This window comes from Magnolia sinica, chromosome 14 (genome assembly GCF_029962835.1).
Source record: "Magnolia sinica isolate HGM2019 chromosome 14, MsV1, whole genome shotgun sequence".
Classification (NCBI taxonomy): domain Eukaryota; kingdom Viridiplantae; phylum Streptophyta; class Magnoliopsida; order Magnoliales; family Magnoliaceae; genus Magnolia; species Magnolia sinica.
Genome location: NC_080586.1, coordinates 82,068,276 through 82,088,360, shown reverse-complemented (window position 1 = coordinate 82,088,360; position 20,085 = coordinate 82,068,276). Strand labels below are relative to the sequence as shown.

At 42.8% G+C, this 20,085-nt stretch overlaps 1 long non-coding RNA gene and 1 other non-coding gene across 2 annotated transcripts in view; one reads left to right on the top strand and one right to left on the bottom strand.

Moving 5' to 3' along the window:
• The window catches only part of LOC131224757 (uncharacterized), a 99,223-nt gene that overhangs the window by 74,616 nt on the left and 4,522 nt on the right, over positions 1 to 20,085 (top strand). The gene's annotated exons all lie outside the window — the stretch shown is intronic.
• On the bottom strand, positions 7,136 to 7,242 carry LOC131226452 (small nucleolar RNA R71). The gene has a single exon (XR_009161836.1). It is a non-coding gene; the product is annotated as a small nucleolar RNA R71 (small nucleolar RNA).

Genomic DNA, 20,085 nt, shown 5'->3' with positions numbered 1-20,085 from the left:
GTCTCTAAGTAACTCCGCGCCAGATGGAACGATATCTATGGAACAGGTAACCAGTTGTTTCTTCAATGAGGAGACAATGAGAAAGTCTTAGGGGTCTACTCAGCAAGAGGCCCTTGTGACACAAGAACGGAGGAGAGGAAAGAACAGGAAGGGCGGGAAGGCTTGAGATAAATTAAGAGGCAAGTCGAGTACTAGGAAGGATGTTGAATACTAGAATTATAGCAAGAAGGGCTACTATAAGCATGAATGCTGTAAGAATAAGAACGACAAGAAAGGAAAAGGAAAGGAGAAGGTAAATGAATTAGATTCCACTGTAGTCGCTTCAAATGGCGACGTTGTAATTATTCTTTCAGCAGATCATAATGTATGTCTCACAGCTACGAGTCAGGACACCAACTGGGTGATAGACTCGGGAGCTTCTTTTCACGCGACTCCACGCAGGGACTTCTTCACAAGCTACAAGTCAGGTGACTATAGGACTGCGAAGATGAGAAATTCTGGCGCATCAAAGATCATAGGGATTAGTGATATTTGTATGAAGACCGATGTGGGCTACACATTGGTTCTCAGGGATGTGAGGCATATCTTAGACCTTCGCCTCAACTTGATGTCGACAGGAAGGCTGGATGATAATGGATATGAAAGCTAGTTTGCTGGTGGGCGCTGGAAGCTAATAAGGGTTCGTTGGTCGCAGCCAGAGGAAAAAAGTATTGCAACATTTATAAGGTAAGTGTCAATGTGTGCAAGGGTGGGTTTAACACAGCGAAAGATTCAGCTATTGACATGTGGCATAGACATCTAGGCCACATGAGTGAAAAAGTGCTTCAACTACTAGCGAGGAAGCGACTCCTTCTAAACGTGACAGGTATACCTCTCAAAACCTGTATTGATTGTTTATCAGGGAAACAGCATAGAGTTTCATTTATTAAATCTGCTTCTCATGTTAATAAAGTGCATGCATTAGATTTGATTTATTCTGATGTTTGTGGTCCTATGAGGACAAAATTCTTGGGTGGGGCATTGTATTTTGTCACTTTAATAGATGATGCATCTAGGAGGGTTTGAGTTTATGCTTTAAAGTCCAAGGACGAGGTCGTTAGTGTATTTAAATTGTTTCATGCTATGGTCGAGAGAGAGACAGGTAGTTTATTGAAGTGCATCTGCACTGACAATGGTGGTAAATACATTGGTGACTTTCATGAGTATTGTAAGTCCCTGGGTATACGGCATGAACAGACGGTTCCCAAGATCCCCTAACATAATGGTGTAGCTGAGCGAATGAATCGCATCATTGTAGAGAGAATCAAATGCATGTTATCCCATGCGAAATTGCTTAAGACATTCTAGGGAGAAGCAATGCACACGGCAGTGTATCTGATAAATAGGTCTCCATTAGCCCGTTGAATGGAGAAGTACCAGAGAAGGTGTGGACTGAACATGATCCATCTTATAGTCATCTCAGCGTGTTTAGATGCAGGGCATCCGTTCACGTACCAAAGGACGAGAGGTCCAAGCTCGATATGAAGATCAGGAAGTGTGTGTTCTTGAGGTATGGTGATGAAAATGTTAACAGATTGTGGGATCCGACCGAGAAGAAGCTTGTTAGGAGCAGAGATGTGGTTTTTTTTTTAAATCAGTTTATAGAAGACATTAGTAAGTCAAAGAAGAACCAGCTTAGTTCAGGTGAGCTAGAGGACATAGATCTGGTTATTCCTCCGATAGTGCCTGATGACGGGGGAGTACAACAAGGTGCAGAGGACGAGGGAGTTCCTAAAGAAGATGGACCAGGGGAGCAGCCCTCACTTGATCCACCTGTTGAGCCACAGGTGAGGAGGTCATCTGGGGACAGACAGCCATCCAAGAGGTACTCGCCACATGAGTACATTATGTTGATTGATGTGGGAGAGCCTGAAGATTATTTTGAGGCCCTAGCCAACGAGCATAAGGGGGAGTGGTTGAAAGTTATGCAAGAGGAGATGGAATCCTTGCATAAGAACCACACATATGATATGGTGAAACTGTCTAAGGACAATAAAACTTTGAGCAATAAGTGGGTGTTCAAAAAGAAGGTTGAGCAGAAGAATTTACAGACGAGGTTCAAGGCCAAACTTGTGATGAAAGAGTTTGGTCATAGGAAAGGCATAGACTTCGAGAAGATTTTCTCACCAGTGGGGAAAATGACATCCATACGGGTGTTGCTTGGGTTTGGCAGCTAGCATGGATTTGGAGATAGATCAGTTATATGTTAAAATTGCCTTTCTCCATGGTGACCTAGCAGAAGAGATCTACATGCACCAACCAGAGGGGTTTGAAGTCAAGGGCAAAGAGTATATGGTATGTAGGTTGAGGAAGAGCTTGTATGGGCTAAAACAAACTCTACGGCAATGGTACAAGAAGTTTGACTTGTTTATGTTGAAGCATGGGTATGACAGAACAGAGTCGGACCACTGTGTGTTCACGCGCAAGTTCTCAGATTGCGATTTCTTAGTTCTGCTATTATATGTTGTTGACATGCTCATCATGGGAAAAGACATCAAGAAGATCGATAGGCTAAAACAGGAGTTGGGCAAGTCGTTTGCGATGAAAGACTTGGGCCCGGCTAAACAGATCCTAGGAATGGAAATAACCTGTGACAGAAGCAGCAGGAAGCTTTGGCTGTCACAAGAGCGGTATATTGAGAAAGTCCTAGAGCAGTTTAATATGAATGCAGTGAAGCCGGTCAGTACTCCACTAGATGGTTAATCCAGATTGAGCGACATGCAATATCTCAAGACGAAGGTAGAGGTGGAAGAGATGTAGAAGATACCCTATACGTCAGCTGTAGAAAATTTGACGTATGTTATGGTGTGTGCATGCCCAGACATAATATATGCGGTTGGTGTTGTCAACTCGTATCTTGCCAATCCTGACAAAGAGCTTTGGGTAGCGGTGAAATAGATACTGCGGTATCTAAGAGGCTCATCTAGGTTGAGCCTATGCTATGGTGACGAAAAACCTGTGTTAGAGGGCTACACAGATGCAGATATGGCAGGTGACATAGACTCCAGGAAGTCTAACGCTTGCAGGGGGAGCGGTTTCTTGGCAGAGCAAACTACAGAAGGTCGTAGCATTGTCGACGATAGAGGCCAAATACATTGCAGTTATAAAGGCATTTAAAGAGATGCTTTGGATGAAGAGGTTCCTACAGGAACTTAGCCTGAAGTAGGAGCAGCATGTGGTCTATTGCGATGGTCAAAGTTCTATACACTTGAGCAAGAATCCAAGTCAGCACTCCAAGTCGAAGCATATAGAGATCCGGTATCACTAGATTAGGGATACTTTGGAACAAAAGGTGTTACAACTTGAGAAGGTCCACACGGACGATAATGGGTCAGACATGATGACCAAGGCTTTGCTCAAGGGCAAGGTTGAGGTTTGTAGAAACCAGGCTGGCTTGAAGAAGGTGCATTCATCTTCAGTTAGAAAAGGAAGAGATTTGATGGGATTTTCCTCCTCAATTTAGAGGAGAGATGGGGCAGCGAGTTGAAAAATCGGAGTAGTTTACCGCCCTGCTCGACCGGTCGAATGAGCCACTCGACTGGTCGTGGGTGGCGCTCAGCTGGTCGAGTGGGGCTCGACTCAAAGTCTAGTGACCATCCAATATTTTTCTCTAGGGTACTCGACCAGTCGAGAGAGGTGCTCGACCGGTTGAGTGGGTTGCTCGACCGGTCGAGGACTTGGCTCGACTAGTCGAGCTTACGTAGATTCGAGTTCGGATCCTATGCAGATTGCTAAAATCTGAGGCCTTTCGCGACAGGGTGCAGAAGGAAGTTTCCTAAACTATAAATAGGGGTGCATAGGGCTTTTCCAGGTAATACAAGAGGGTCTCCTAAAGCTTTACAATGGTTTTCTAAAGGCTTTAGGGTTATCCAAGGTGAGAGAGTGAGAGAAAAGAGCGAGAGGAAGCTTGTGGAAGGGAGTCGACGTTTTAACGCTTCTACGTCCTCGTGATCGATGATATCTCTCCGTTTTTCTTTTTATTCTCTTATTGTTTATCCACTCCTGCGTGAGTGAAGAAGGTTGTAACGTTCTACTTCATGGTGGATTGTTGATTTGGACGAGGTCCCGTGGTTTTTACCTCTTTGAAGGTTTTTCACGTAAAAATCTCTTGTGTGGTGTGGTTTATGCTGTGATTTATTTCATTGCTTTATTATCCTATAATTCTAGTTTGTTTTGGGATGCTAGATCCTAAGGTTTTGTGCAAGTCCCCAACCAGTGTGCCCCTGCATCCCACAGGCAACCCCACTCGAGCCTGGTGTGAAAATGCCCCTGCATTAAGGCTGCTTAGAGAGGCTATACCGGTTGATGGCAGGATCCAGGAGAAAGGGTTAAACTTAGCATCAAAATGCGTCTGCTGCCCGGTAGATCTAGATCACTGGCCGAGCCACGAATCTCTCACCACCATTTCATTAGTGGCAACATGGCAACCAGTGTATTGAGTCATTTCAACTACCTCTTTGGTACAACCATATCAACTCAACATTTGGTTCAGGAAAGGTTGGGGCAATGGTGGGCGTCCCTCCCGCCCGAGTGCTAGCACAACTTGGCTGCATGTTGAGGGTCGAATATTGCATATCAGACCTCGATTACTGCCTGATTTTACGTACACGATAATGCCTAATATTATAATTTAATCGTGTTTTTGTTGCAGGATGTAATAAGGAGCTTTGATTGAAAAAGAGTATTAAAAGCATGGATTTAACGCTTCGAAGTCACCAGAGCAAGGAATGGACTCCAGGGGACGGAGATCGATGGATATACACGCCAGAGATCCGAGAAAATTGAGAAACTGAAGCTCAAGTGGCCTGAAAGTTAGTCAGAATGCAAGATCACAGGGTTTCCACCATCCACTCGGCTCGAAACTTCATACATGGCCTGAGGACCATAAATTAACCATACACGTCAAATTTCAACCATTAGATCCTTGTGGAAGCCCAACAGAGAAATCAGAGGGTGCTAGCCATTAAAGAGCATCTTGGCAATCCACAAGCGATTAAGGCTCAAACTTAGGCGTTAGAAAGAGCATGAAAAATAACAAATCATAGTGAAATTTTGTGTCATTTGCATGGTGCAATCAGGAGATACTGACGGCAGAAAATATAACAAAAGAGAAGGGCAAATCTGTAAATAGATGTGCCATGCATGGCATACGTGAAGCCAATTGTATTTTTAACGGTGAATGTTATCCATACATCGGTTAAGCGTGTGGCCCACCTTGAAGTCAGATCTACTTTAAACTAGAGGCCATGGGCCAACACTATGTACAGGAGCTGATGGAGGGAGTGAATTTCTAGGACAAGCATCACAGTGGACCCCACCTATTTTTTGTGCAAAACGTCCAAACAGAGACGTTTCGCACGTCCAGTGACGGACGTGCTCTCACCGGCTAATCACAGTGGGCCACATCCATCGCCCAAACGGACGATCTGAACCATCAACTTTCTCCATAGGGTGGCCAAGACCCTGTCCAATGTCTTCTTCTGTTCCCATGCGCGCACACACACGTAACTCATGATCAAATGCAAGACGGACGACTAGAAGATCTGGTACCATGGGCCGCATCAAACTCGAGACAAATCGGCCTATGGACCACACCGAAATCATTCAAGAACCGTCCATTCCTGATGGGTTTTTCGAGTTGAATCCGATGGACGGCGTAGATCTCTCAAACGTCAGCTTCAGTGGGCCCCACCGACATCGCAGCGTAGTCAGTTACGCATTCTGTGATAGCACGTACGAGGCCGGACGTTGCGGGCTGTTTTGTAGACATGGCCAGAATCAGTCCGACGATCCTGGCCATTCAAAACCTCTCCAAGGAAGTTCCGACTGATGCCAAGAAGGCTGAACATCTTAGATTGGTTCTCTTTGGCTGAAAGATGAATGAACGGAAGTCGGTTTCCAAAGATACCGCACCGACTGTCTGCGTAACTGCAGAAACAGATTGCGAAAAATCTCATGCTGGGGAAAAGGCTTCCGACGAAAGGATGCATGGACTCAAGTCACCGCCCTTGGGTCTTCTATAAAGGAGAGAGGAGAAGAAAAAAAAAGAATTGGAATTCGAAGGAGATCAATGGGCAGCCAGCTGGGAGTTTGTTTCTCTTTCTTCTTTGGTTTTATTTTTCTTCCTTAATACAACTTTTAGCCTCACCATGTTCATGTTAGGCTAGACCTCTTAGCTAGGGCTAAGAGGTGAAGCTTGTAGTCTGATGGGAGAATTTATGCGTGTGCCTTTTGTTTAGACTGATGTTGATTTTAGTTCAAATTAAAAGGAATACTTTCAGTTATTTTTAATGATTTGTTGTGACTGAAATTACAATAGATCTACGATAGTTTTGAGTATTTCTCCCTCCTTTTGATGTTTATGACGTCGGGAAGCCCTGTTGTTCACTATCGTCTCATGAGCATGGTTGGATGACGGTACCTTTCCTAAACCTTCATGCATTGTTGATTGGTTGGTAATTAGTTTAATTCTGTTGTTTGCCTTGTCTCCTGGGCATGGTTTGGTGGTGGAATCCATTCTAATTCATATACATTTCATCTCGTGAAAACTAGATCAAATAAGTTCAGTTTAATGTTCATGATTTTTGAAGCAGGCATAAGATCTCCCTGATCTCTACAAGTGGATCCTCTGAATCCCTAGTTTCCTTCCTCTGAATTCCTTACATTTTAGAATAATATCTCACCATTATTCATCACTTTATATTGGATTTAGATTTCATATTAGGCTAGTCCTATTTCTACCTAGTTTCAGGTAACGTACAAGTATCAGTCCCTTGGGATTCGACCTCGGTCTCACCGAGTTTATTACTACATCACAACCCTATACTTGGGGAGTGAACAAGTTTTTGGCGCCGTTGCCGGGGACTGACGGCTACTATTTTCTGAAATTAATTAGTTTTAGAATTAGTTTAAGATCAGAGCCACTTTGTATTTTCAAAATGTGTCTGAGGACACAGTCAGGCTGAGACTCTTTCCTTTTTCCTTAAAAGAGAAAGCTAAGACGTGGTTACATTCACTGCGTCCTAAATCCATTGGCACATGGAATGATATGCAAAGGGAATTTATAAAGAAATTTTTTCCACATCATAAAACAATTACCCTTAGAAAAGCAATCATGAACTTCACCCAAAAGGAGGATGAAACGTTTTACCAATGTTGGGAAAGGTTCATGGATTTGGTCAGTTCATGCCCACAACACGGCTTTGAAACGTGGCGCATTACAAATTTTTTCTATGATGGACTGACATATTTCATGCGCCAAATGGTCGAGATAATGTGTAATGGAGAATTCATTAATAAAAATGTTGACGAGGTATGGGATTACCTCGATAGTCTTGCTGAAAAAATACAATCATAGGACTATTACCCAAAGTCGAACACTACGTCTAGGCCGACTCAATTAAAGGAGAAAGGTGGATTATATCTCTTGAAAGAAGATGATGATCTCAAGTGTAAAGTGACTACGCTCATAAGGAAAGTTGAGGCCATAGAAGGAAAGAAGGATAAGGTTAATGAAATTGTTTGGGGCATCTGTGATTGCAACATTCATACAACTGAAAATTGTCCTACAATACCCACCTTTCAAGGAGTGTTGAATGAACAAGCTAATGCCATAAACAATTATCAAAGACCTTTTACTGGACCTAACTTCAATACGTACAATCCTGGTTGGAAAAATCATCCAAACTTTAGTTGGAGGAATGGACAAACGGCTACCCCTCAAGGTTTCTTCAATCAAAATCCAAATCAAGTGAAACCTTAAGAGGAACCGGTTCAAAATTTCATACAAGAGCTGGCTCAGGCAATGCGGAAAATTACAGATTTTATGCAAAAGATAGATTCTCGTATGACGGTTATAGAAAAGAGGATGCTTCCTGCACAACCTCTCCCCAATCCTAAACCGCAGTACGAGATTAATGATCCCAGCTCTTCAAATTAGATGGGGCACGCTAAATCCATCACCACTCTTAGGAGTGGAAAGATCATTGATAAAACTCTTCCGGTTAGGCCCGAAAAGCCTTAAGAACCAGAAGAGGACAACAATGATGGATCTAGTGATGCCCCACAAAACTTAGAACTGGAACTTCTAGAGAAGTCAGTTGCTCCGTTCCGCCAACCGTTGGTTGCACCAAAACGTCTTTCTAACTCTCAGGATATTCTGGAGGTGTTGAAACAAGTGAAAGTTAACATTCCTCTACTTGATGTCGTGAAACAGATTCCTTCATATACCAAATTTCTGAAAGACTTATGCACGACCAAAAGACGGCAAAGTATTCAAAAGAAAATCTTCTTGACTGAGAAAGTGAGTGTCATCCTGAAGCAAGACGTGCCGCAGAAATTCAAGGATCCCGGTAGCCCAACTATATCATGTGTAATCGAGAACCATCGAATTGATCACGCACTTCTTGACTTAGGAGCGAGCGTAAATCTGATTCCCTACTCGATATACAAACAGTTAGATTTGAGTGAGATAAAACCCACCCTGACCACACTACAACTTGCTAATCGCTCTGTTCGTGTACCAAGAGGGATAATTGAGGATGTGTTAGTCCAGGTCGATAGATTTTACTACCCTGTAGATTTTATCATCCTGGACATTGAACCCATCAATAACATGAGCACTCAGATTCCCGTCATTCTTGGTCGCCCATTCCTTGCCTCGTCAAATGCAATTATCAATTGCAGGAATGGTGTCATGACTATGTCTTTTGGAAATTTGACATTAGAGTTAAATATCTTTTTCAATAACGGCAGCAACTCAGAGGATGATGACGATTTTCACGACATTAATATGATTGACTCTTTCGTGGAAGATATGACACCTCTAACCTTATCCTCCGACCATCTAGAGACGTGCCTGGCCCGCTCCCATGATTTTGATGATGACATGATTAGGGAGACGTGCGTCTTGCTTGATACTGCAGCGGTACTTAAAGTTAACCGGTGGAGGCCACAATTTGAAGAATTGCCACAAACCAATGTAGTGCCTCTACCGTCTAACCTCAAGCCGCCGAAGCTTGACCTAAAACCTTTGCCCTCTGATTTGAAATATGCCTATTTAGGTCAAGATGAGACATACCCGGTGGTGATCTCTGCCCACCTGGAGAAAGAACAGGAGAGTATGCTCATATCTACTCTCATTGAGCATAAAGAAGCCCTGTGATGGACGATAGCGGATCTCAAGGGAATCGATCCCTCGATTTGTACTCACCGTATATATCTTGAGGATAATGCAAAAACCGCTCAGCAACCTCAACATAGACTAAATCCAAATATGAAGGAAGTGGTTAAGGCCGAGGTTCTTAAACTATTGGACGTGGGTATCATATACCCTATATCTGATAGTCAATGGGTGAGTCCAACTCAAGTGGTCCCTATGAAGTCCGGAATCACCATCGTAGCCAATGCTAATAATGAACTCGTGCCAACTAGAGTCACTACTGGTTGGAGAATGTACATTAACTATAGGAAGTTGAATATCGTCACAAGGAAAGACCACTTTCCTTTACCATTCATTGATCAGATCCTGGAAAGGTTAGTTGGTCAGTCCTATTACTGTTTCCTTGACGGGTATTCGGGTTACAACCAGATAGAGATGGCCCCTGAAGACCAGGAAAAGATCACATTTACATGTCCCTACGGCACCTTTGCTTACCGAAGGATGCCATTCGGACTATGTAATGCCCCTGCCACCTTTTAGCGATGTATACTTAGTATCTTTTCTTATATGGTGGGGCAATATCTAGAGGTCTTCATGGATGATTTCTCTATTTATGGTCCATCTTTCAGCAAGTGCTTGGAAAGTCTTAAATGTGTGTTGAAAAGATGTGAAGAAAAGAACTTGGTACTTAATTGGGAGAAGTGTCATTTTATGGTTCGGAAGGGAATTGTCATAGGGCATATCATCTCGTCCAAGGGAATCGAGGTAGATAAGGCAAAAATCGATCTTATCTCTAACTTACCTCCACCCAAGAACATCAGAGACGTGCTATCCTTCTTAGGACACGTAGAATTTTACAGGCGATTCATAAAGGACTTTAGTCTCCTCTCTCGTCCTTTATGTAATCTTCTTCAAAAGGATACTCCGTACAAGTGGACTGAACAATGCCAGGAAGCTTTCACCAAGCTTAAGGGCACGTTAACCACTGCACCTATCATGCAGCCACCCGACTGGAGCCTTCCCTTTGAGCTTATGTACGACGTTTTTGATTTTGCTCTTGGAGCAGTTCTAGGCCAGAGAAAAGATAAAAGACCCTACGTCATCCATTACGCAAGTAGGACTTTAAATCCGGCCCAAGTGAACTACTCAACTACGGAAAAGGAACTCTTAGCCGTAGTGTTCGCCTTGGACAAATTTAGGTCCTACCTGATCGGATCCAAGATCATTATCTATACAGTTCATGCGGCACTGAAGTATCTTCTTTCTAAAAATGATTCTAAGCCCCACCTGATACGATAGATCCTTCTACTCTAAGAATTTAATTTGAAAATTAAAGATAAAAAGGGAGTAGAAAACGTTGTGGCCGATCACCTTTCTCGCCTTAATACCTCTGATTCCCTTGAGACGACCCATATCAACGACATGTTCCCTGATGAACAACTGTTCAGAGTCTCCCATTCACCTTGGTTTGCTGATATTGCTAATTATCTTGCTACAGGTGCCATACCGACACAGTGGACTGCGTAAGATAAGAAGAAATTCTTTACCAAGGTGCGCAACTTTTTCTAGAATGATCCTTATTTATTTAAATATTGCGCAGACCAAATTCTAAGGAGATGTGCACCAAACAATGAACATCAGAGCGTCATCTCCTTCTGTCACTCACAGGCCTGTGGTGGTCACTTTTCTGCTAAAAAGACCATGGCCAAGATTCTGCAGTATGGCTTTTACTGGCCCACTATGTTTAGGGACACTCATGAGTTTTGCAAAGCTTGTGAGCATTGTCAGAAATTGGGAGCATTATCTCGTCGAAATATGATGCCTATGAATCCCATCTTTATCATTGAAGCATTTAATTGCTGGGGCATCGATTTCATGGGACCATTCCCCCAATCATTTGGAAATCTATATATTTTGCTCGCCGTGGATTATGTCACTAAATGGGTCGAAGCGATTCCGTGTCGAACTAATGACCATCGCACGGTCATTAAATTCCTAAAAGAAAACATCCTTTCTCGATTCAGAACGCCTCGAGCCATCATTAGTGATGGGGGCTCACACTTTTGTAATAAACCATTTGAGAGCTTAATGAAGAAATACGGTATCTCTCATAAGGTGAGCACCCCGTACCACCCACAGACAAGTGGGCAAGCTGAGATCTCGAATAGGGAAATTAAACACACTTTGGAGAAAACGGTTAACCCTGATCGTAGGGATTGGTCAATCCGATTGACTGATGCCTTATGAGCATACCGTACTGCCTTTAAAACCCCTATTGGAATGTCTCCCTTTAGACTTGTTTATGGGAAAGCTTGTCACTTGCCTGTGGAGCTGGAACATAAAGCATACTGGGCGATCAAAAATCTTAATTTCAATTTGGACAACGCTGGCTCGTTACGCAAACTTCAATTGAATGAACTTGAGGAAATCCGGAATGATGCGTACGATAATTCGAGAATTTACAAGGACAAGATGAAAGCATTTCATGACCAACACATTTTACGAAAATCATTCATGCCTGGTCAAAAGGTCCTTTTGTACAATTCTCGATTACATCTCTTTCCGGGTAAGCTTCGATCTCGTTGGACCGGCCCTAACATTGTTGTTACTGTTTTTCCTCATGGGGCCGTTGAGATAAGAGATCTTGACAATGGTAAGGAGTTTAAAGTCAATGGACATCGATTGAAACCATTTGTCGAGAAATTTGATTCAGAGGACATGTCCATGCCCCTGACTACTCCTGTTTACCAGGATTGATCTCCTAGTCTGATGGAGGTATAGGTAGGTTTATCGCTTTCATAGGACTAGGGTAGTTGCTTTATTTGTTTGGCTAAAGACGGTAAACTTAGCACCCCTGGGAGGCAACCCAGCTCTTCATTTCATTTCGTTTTTATCATTAGTTAGTTCAATGTTTGTGGGTAACATTACTGCAAACCCTCACGAGACTACAACTCGTCCACTAGGGGCAACCTAGGGGTTTAAAGGCTTGTTGCATATGCAAAATGCAATCAAGAGCACCTGTGAAAGTGGTGTAGGTAGGATTTTATTTTTGTTATTTTTATTTTACTTCTGTTGGTTTCTCTCTTGTGATGACCCGATCTTACGTAGATATCTTTGGAAAGCCTCTTGATTCTTTCGTCCAGGTACTATCTTTCCATCACTTCTCTTATATTTTTGTTGTCCCATATGCATTGCATGCTTATTTCTTTTACATTGAGGACAATGTAGATTTTAGGTTGGGGGTGGGAGATCAGGTTTCCTAATCAGTGTTTTCTTGGTCTTGAGTAAAAATTGTGAAATTTTTCAAAAAAATTTCTGACGTTTTTGTGAATCCGAAGTGATTTTGACAACCATCTTGGATTTAGAATTACAAGATGAGTGATGTTGGTAATTTATGACTCTTAGATTCAGTTATCTATTATATTAGATTTCACAGTTAAGTTTGAAGTGTTAATCTCTGATTAGAAGTTTTAAACATTGATTGAGTTATGATTTCACATGTCACATCTCGCTTTCACATTAAGATTTCAGTTTGATATTGAAGGGTTAACTTGGTAATCACTAAGCATGTAAGGAACCAGCTTGGAAAATTTGCCCGTCATGATCAATTGAAGGAAAAAAAAAAACCAGATACGTTTGGAAAAGGTTGGGCGAATAATCTTCACCATAGGTTTGCTCCCTATAGGTGTAGATTTAATTCCCCATGGATGATATGTGAAAAAAGTTGGGTGTACAGTCTTCATCATAGGTTTGCTCCCTGTAGGTGAGGATTTGATTCCCCTTCTTGACGTTACTTTTACTAGAAAAATCAAAAGTAAAAAAAAAATATGAAAATAAAAATAAAAATGATGAAAAGGTGATTTGTGAGGCAAGTTTTGGTAATTCTTGTGTTGGTTACCAATGATATCCTGAGATAGAGAAGTGAATTTTAATGATGATAAGCCGAGATTAGACTATACACCCATGGAACTTAATGTTTAGAATTGTTCTGATTAATGGATTAATACTTTGAACTCGACTATGAAGTTATCGTGCACTCGAGTCTAGGAGATAGTAATGCCCAACATTCATGAATCACAGAATTCTAGGATCTGGATTGTTTTTCAAAAATCATTTGATTTTATAGAAATTGTCCTGTAATTTTCAACTTATTTTTCACATAATTTCCTCGGGACTAGCAAAATGCTGGTTGGGGGTTGTGTTGAGGGTCGAATATTGCATATCAGACCCCGATTACTGCCTGATTTTACATACACGATAATGCCTAATATTATAATTTAATCGTGTTTTTGTTGCAGGATGTAATAAGGAGCTTTGATTGAAAAAGAGTATTAAAAGCATGGATTTAACGCTCCGAAGTCATCAGAGCAAGGAATGGACTCCAGGGGACGAAGATCGATGGATATACACGCCAGAGATCCGAGAAAATTGAGAAACTGAAGCTCAAGTGGCCTGAAAGTTAGTCAGAATGCAAGATCACAGGGTTTCCACCATCTACTCGGCTCGAAACTTCATACATAGCCTGAGGACCATAAATTAACCGTACACGTCAAATTTCAGCCATTAGATCCTCGTGGAAGTGGCCCAACAGAGAGATCAAAGGGTGCTAGCCATTAAAGAGCATCTTGGCAATCCATAAGCGATTAAGGCTCAAACTTAGGCATTAGAAAGAGCATGAAAAATAACAAATCCTAGTGAAATTTTGTGTCATTTGCATGGTGCAATCAGGAGATACTGACGGGAGAAGATATAACAAAAGAGAAGAGAAAATCTGTAAATAGATGTGCCATGCATGGCATACGTGAAGCCAATTGTATTTTTAATGGTGAATGTTATCCATACATCGGTTAAGCGTATGGCCCACCCTGAAGTCAGATCTACTTTAAACTAGAGGCCATGGGCCAACACTATATACAGGAGCTGATGAAGGGAGTGAATTTCTAGGACAGGCATCACAGTGGACCCCACCTATTTTTTGCGCAAAACGTCCAAACAGAGACGTTTCGCACGTTCGTCGCACGTCCAGTGACGGACGTGCTCTCACCAGCTAATCACAGTGGGCCACATCCATCGCCCAAACGGACGATCTGAACCATCTATTTTCTCCATAGGGTGGCCAAGACCCTGTCCAATGTCTTCTTCTGTTCCCATGCGCGCACACACACGTAACTCATGATCAAATGCAAGACGGACAACTAGAAGATCTGGTACCATGGGCCGCATCAAACTTGAGACAAATCAGCCTGTCCCGAACGGTTTTCGAGGAGAACGCAATGGACGTGGTGGATTTCTCCTCTGACACTGATTTTGGACCCCACCAACGTCATAGCACGAGTCGCGCAGGCTCTGTTTCGCAATAGAGCCTGCGGTCGAATGTTGTGGGCCACCCTTTGCATTGATCAGTCCGATCTGGACCATCCAGTGGACTCTAAAGGGCCCTGTAACCATCGCCTAGGTGGTAGAATCCCAGAAGGCATTGAGAAGATGATTTCCAACCGTCTAAATGCGGGTCGGACGGCGGAGTGAAAAAGCCTATGGACCACACCGAAATCATTCAAGAACCGTCCATTCCTGATGGGTTTTTCGAGTTGAATCCGATGGACGGCGTAGATCTCTCAAACGTCAGCTTCAATGGGCCCCACCGACATCACAGCGATCCGTCCGCAGGCCCTGTTCACCGCGCGGCCGAAACCCGAACGTTGCGGCCTGTTTTGTATCAACAAAGAGAATCGGTCCGACGATCCTGACCATTCAAAACCTCTCCAAGGAAGTTCCGACTGATGCCAAGAAGGCTGAACGTCTTAGATTGGTTCTCTTTGGCTGAAAGATGAATGAACAGAAGTCGGTTTCCAAAGATACCGCACCGACTGTCTGCGTAACTGCAGAAACAGATTGCGAAAAATCTCATGCTGGGGAAAAGGCTTCCGACGAAAGGATGCATGGACTCAAGTCACCGCCCTTGGGTCTTCTATAAAGGAGAGAGGAGAAGAAAGAGAAAAAAAAGAATTGGAATTCGAAGGAGATCAATGGGCAGCCGGCTGGGAGTTTGTTTCTCTTTCTTCTTTGGTTTTATTTTTCTTCCTTAATACTGTTGAAAGACTTTTAGCCTCACCATGTTCATGTTAGGCTAGACCTCTTAGCTAGGGCTAAGAGGTGAAGCTTGTAGTCTGATGGGAGAATTTATGCGTGTGCCTTTTGTTTAGACTGATGTTGATTTTAGTTCAAATTAAAAGGAATACTTTCAGTTATTTTTAATGATTTGTTGTGACTGAAATTACAATAGATCTGTGATAGTTTTGAGTATTTCTCCCTCCTTTTGATGTTTATGACGTTGGGAAGCCCTGTTGTTCACCATCGTCTCATGGGCATGGTCGGATGACGGTACCCTTCCTAAACCTTCAGGCATTGTTGATTGGTTGGTAATTAGTTTAATTTTGTTGTTTGCCTTGTCTCCTGGGCATGGTTTGGTGGTGGAATCCATTCTAATTCATATACCTTTCATCTCGTGAAAACTAGATCAAATAAGTTTAGTTTAATGTTCATGATTTTTGAAGCAAGCATAAGATCTCCCTGATCTCTATAAGTGGATCCTCTGAATCCCTAGTTTCCTTCCTCTGAATTCCTTACATTTTAGAATAATATCTCACCATTATTCATCACTTTATATTGGATTTAGATTTCATCTTAGGCTAGTCCTATTTCTACCTAGTTTCAGGTAACGTATAGGTATCAGTCCCTTGGGATTCGACCTCGGTCTCACCGAGTTTATTACTACATCACAACCCTATACTTGGGGAGTGAACACTGCATGGGCTGACCCCATGTCTAATTTAGTGGGAGATTTGGAAAGCTAGGAATGCCATCAAATTTTACGGGAGGCATGTACCTGGCGCGACTGTCATTAGCCGTGTAAAATGGTTGCTAGCTAGGGCCAGTGAAAGGGCCTACTAGCAGCTTGTCGTCAGCCCCCCCCCCCCCCCTACCTACAAACTACGAACTAATGAAGTGGATCAAGCCAATCCAAGGTTGGGCTAAGTTAAACGTCAATGGGTCAGCCAGGAGGAACCCGAGGTTATCAGGAGGAGCAGGTATCTGCCGAGGGGCAAACGACAACCACCTTTTTACTTTTTGTCTTTGGCTACGGGGTAGGCTCGAACAATATCGCAGAGCTGCGTGCGGTTCATGACAGAATCATCCTATGTTTGGATCAGGGCCTATCCAAGGAGGTGGTTGAATTATGTCCTTTAACATCTTCTGAAGTTTTTAGTGATTATTTATTTATTTATCATTTTCTCAATGTTTGCTTCAATCAACGAAATTATTTCCAGTATTGGTGATAATATCAGCCATGTTAATATATGTTCTTATATTCCCTTATCATCGATGCATATACAATCACCAACCATTGACAGAGAGCATGAGATGACAAAACTGAATATTGAGCGGTTGTGATCAATGCTGGCTAAATTACTTGGTCCAAGAAGATCATCAAGCTCGAATTCAATAGTCTAGGATGTCACGGGTCGGGTCCTGTAGTTCCCCAAACCTAGGCTGTAACTACCCATGAGCATGGTTTTTTTACTCAGCAACTCAGATGGACTCATTCGATCCTGAGTTGAGTCAGGACTCGACCAAGCCGGGGGTGACTCAAATGAGGACCATGTCATCCTCTATTCTCAGTACTAAACCATGGTACTGATTAGGATCGGACTCAACCAAGTTCCAGTCGACTGGGCCAAGTTGCATCCGTACCATCCATGCCTGTGAGGCCGTTTGTAATTTAGTTGGTTTTATGCGCTGAGTCAAGTTATTTTAATTTAAGTCAGTTTTAGTTTGTTAGCTTGTGGCCCATCCTAACCTAGTCGTGGAATCATATTCTGTCATCCAGGTTGTGTGCCTAAATGGGTCCCACTAGGTTGCCCACTACAACATTTCAAATTTGGGCCTGAAATTATTCCAGCCCCACTCACATCACACGTGTTACTGAATCTGTATGCAATGTCAGCAAGATAGATTTCCATACATCAGTGGACACAAACATGTACGCAGAATTTGAACCACTTATCATATGGACATGAATATTTATCATATTGGGATTGATTGACGAGCGGCTCCGGGTGCTTCATTTCCAAGTGTGAGATGACCGCATCCTCACTAGTGCAATTAGCACCACTAAGTGGGCCCATGTCAATGCCCTTATTTGACTCAGACTCTGTTGGAATAGAGCTCGAAAAAAAGGTCCAAAGACCTGAGGGGTGCCAATGGCCAAATGGATTTGGTTTCAAGTCCTAAAAAAAAAAACCACGAACCCCATCAGCACTAGTGGTTTGTGTCAACAGGTTGGGTTTGGATTGGGTCCTATGGTACGTGTACTTGAGCTAATTGTTAGGGATTTGGACTGCGAAATTACACAGATCTAGATCTATAATAGTAATCCAATAACACGAAGCACACACAAGAGAACACAGATTTAACGTCGAAAACCCTTGCGGGAAAAAACCACGGCACAAAGCGACAGATCTCCACTATGAAAATAGAAATTACAAAGAGAGAGAACTTATCCAATTCAAACAACCTCGAATCTCACCCTTGCTACACCCTTTAGAAACCCTAAAATCCTTTTAGGAACCCTTGGAACTCCTTTAGAAAGCCTTAAAATACCTCTCAATCCTGCATACACCCCTTTATATAAGTTTAGAAAGAAGTAGAATCGAAATAGGAAACAAAAATAAAAAAATCTGCATTTTTGCAAAAAAAAATCTGCATAAAATCTTCAATGTCATCGAAAACGGACCAAAACTGTTTAGCGACCAGGGGTGAAAATTTTCAAAAATTATCGATGGCATCGAGTAACCTTCGATGTCATCGACGACTGGCTTCGATGTAATCAAAACTTGGTCGATGTCATCGACAGACCAACAGATAGATTTAAGACATCTGTTCATAACAATCTCAAGCATGTCTTCAATCTTCATCCATGTAGCTTATTGTCCTCTTCTTTTATCTCTACATCACATCATAGCTTCTTTTGCACACTCCATCCTTCTTTTACGCCATCGCCAAGCCTAGAGAAGTTACACAGAACTCGAACTTCTCTGTAGGAAGGATCTAGGTGAGCATGTGTGCCGGATCAAAATCCACGTGCTCAACCATCTTTGTTCTCGTCTTCTCAAAAGGAAAGACGTACTCTTCTTACCATCTCACCGCTACCCAATATTGCTTGCCAAGGTACTTGCTTACAACAGCAATAGCTTATAAATAACCAGTCTAATCTAGACCATGGCATACATTGTCAACTGTATTCAAATAAGGCTCATGAGATATCTTGCTTTTCCTCATCTGTTTTGGGACATGTCCTAAGGAAAACTTTAGGAGAGACGCGTAGGGAATGCTCTCCGGCTTTTCTTAGCCCATCACATCCTTGATCAATATCTACACACAAGGTATTCCTCCTGTGATTACCAAAGCCTACTCCTCTTTCAGTCTCAACGCCAAGAACCATCTTTGCAGCCCCCTGATCCTTCATCCTGAATGTCCCACTTAACCGAGTCTTCAGTACATTGATTTCAGACACTTTATAATTGGTGATCTACATGTCATCAATTCTTGAGTCACCATGAAGGAATCAAACCACTGCCTAGGTGACAGGTCGAACCACGACCTCCTGCAAAGTCTTTTCTCAGCCCCTTTAACTTCGAACTGCTCTGGTTGCTTCATGTAGATCTGCTCTTCACATTCTCTTGCAGAAGTGCAGACTCCACATCCATCCTTCCAGCTTAAGATCACATTGGCCAACCAACGCCAATCACGGATCTAATAGACACCTACTATCCATCGGCGTGAATATCTTTAAGAAGCCTATCCCTTCTCTCTGATCATAACCTTTCGCTACCAACCTCACCCTGTATCTATATTGTATCCTCCTGAAGATCTACCTGCATCCAACCGCTTTTCGACTCACTGGAAGCGCCACCAGCTCCCATATGTCGGTTTGATACAACGAATCCATCATATCGCCCATGGTCACTTTTCACTTATCAATATCAGGCTCACCCAGAGCCATTAGAATAGAAGATGAATCTTCTGTAATATTGGAGTCATCTTTGTACCATGCCGATATCCTGCGATCATGCATGTGATTCTTCTCACAGGTGGCTACTCCACCTACTCTATATCCATGTCCGTGCATCTCAGCCTTCTTGCCCTACCCGCTCATGTGGCCATGCTCAACATACCACACATATGCAGAGGTGGAATCCGCTACATCCACTGCAGCTCCACCTTTGAAGTGCTCCCGATCAACCTGTACAAGTTACCGAGTCGTTGCGCTTTCATGATTACCCGTGCCCCCTTAGATACCTTAAGAGCACTATCAATACCTGTGTACTTGCATCCTTTTGCTTCAAGTATAGCAAGAGAAATCAAATTCTGCTTCAAATCAGGAACATGCTTGACTTCAGTCAAGGTACGCTCCACCCCATCAAACATTCTTATGCGCACCGTACGAATAGCCACAAGATTACAGGCAAAGCCATTGCCCATAAACACCTGTCTACCATCGCACTTCCTGTAATTGGCGAACCAACTCCGATAAGGAGCCATGTGAAAAGATGCCCCTGCGTCTAGCATCCACTCGTCCTTACGATCATCGTATGCCCGCCTGATAGTAGACACAGACAAAACATTACCATCACATCCACTTAATCCATCTGACGTGGCAGCATTGGGCTCCCTGTACGAAGCCTCAAAATCTTCTCTCTTCGATTTATAATTTTCACAATCCTTCTTCACATGTCCTTCCTTCCCACAATTCCAGCACTTTACCTTTCCTTTTCTCTTGCCCTTGGATTTGGATCTAGAACCTAAAGAACCCGTACCTTGTTTAA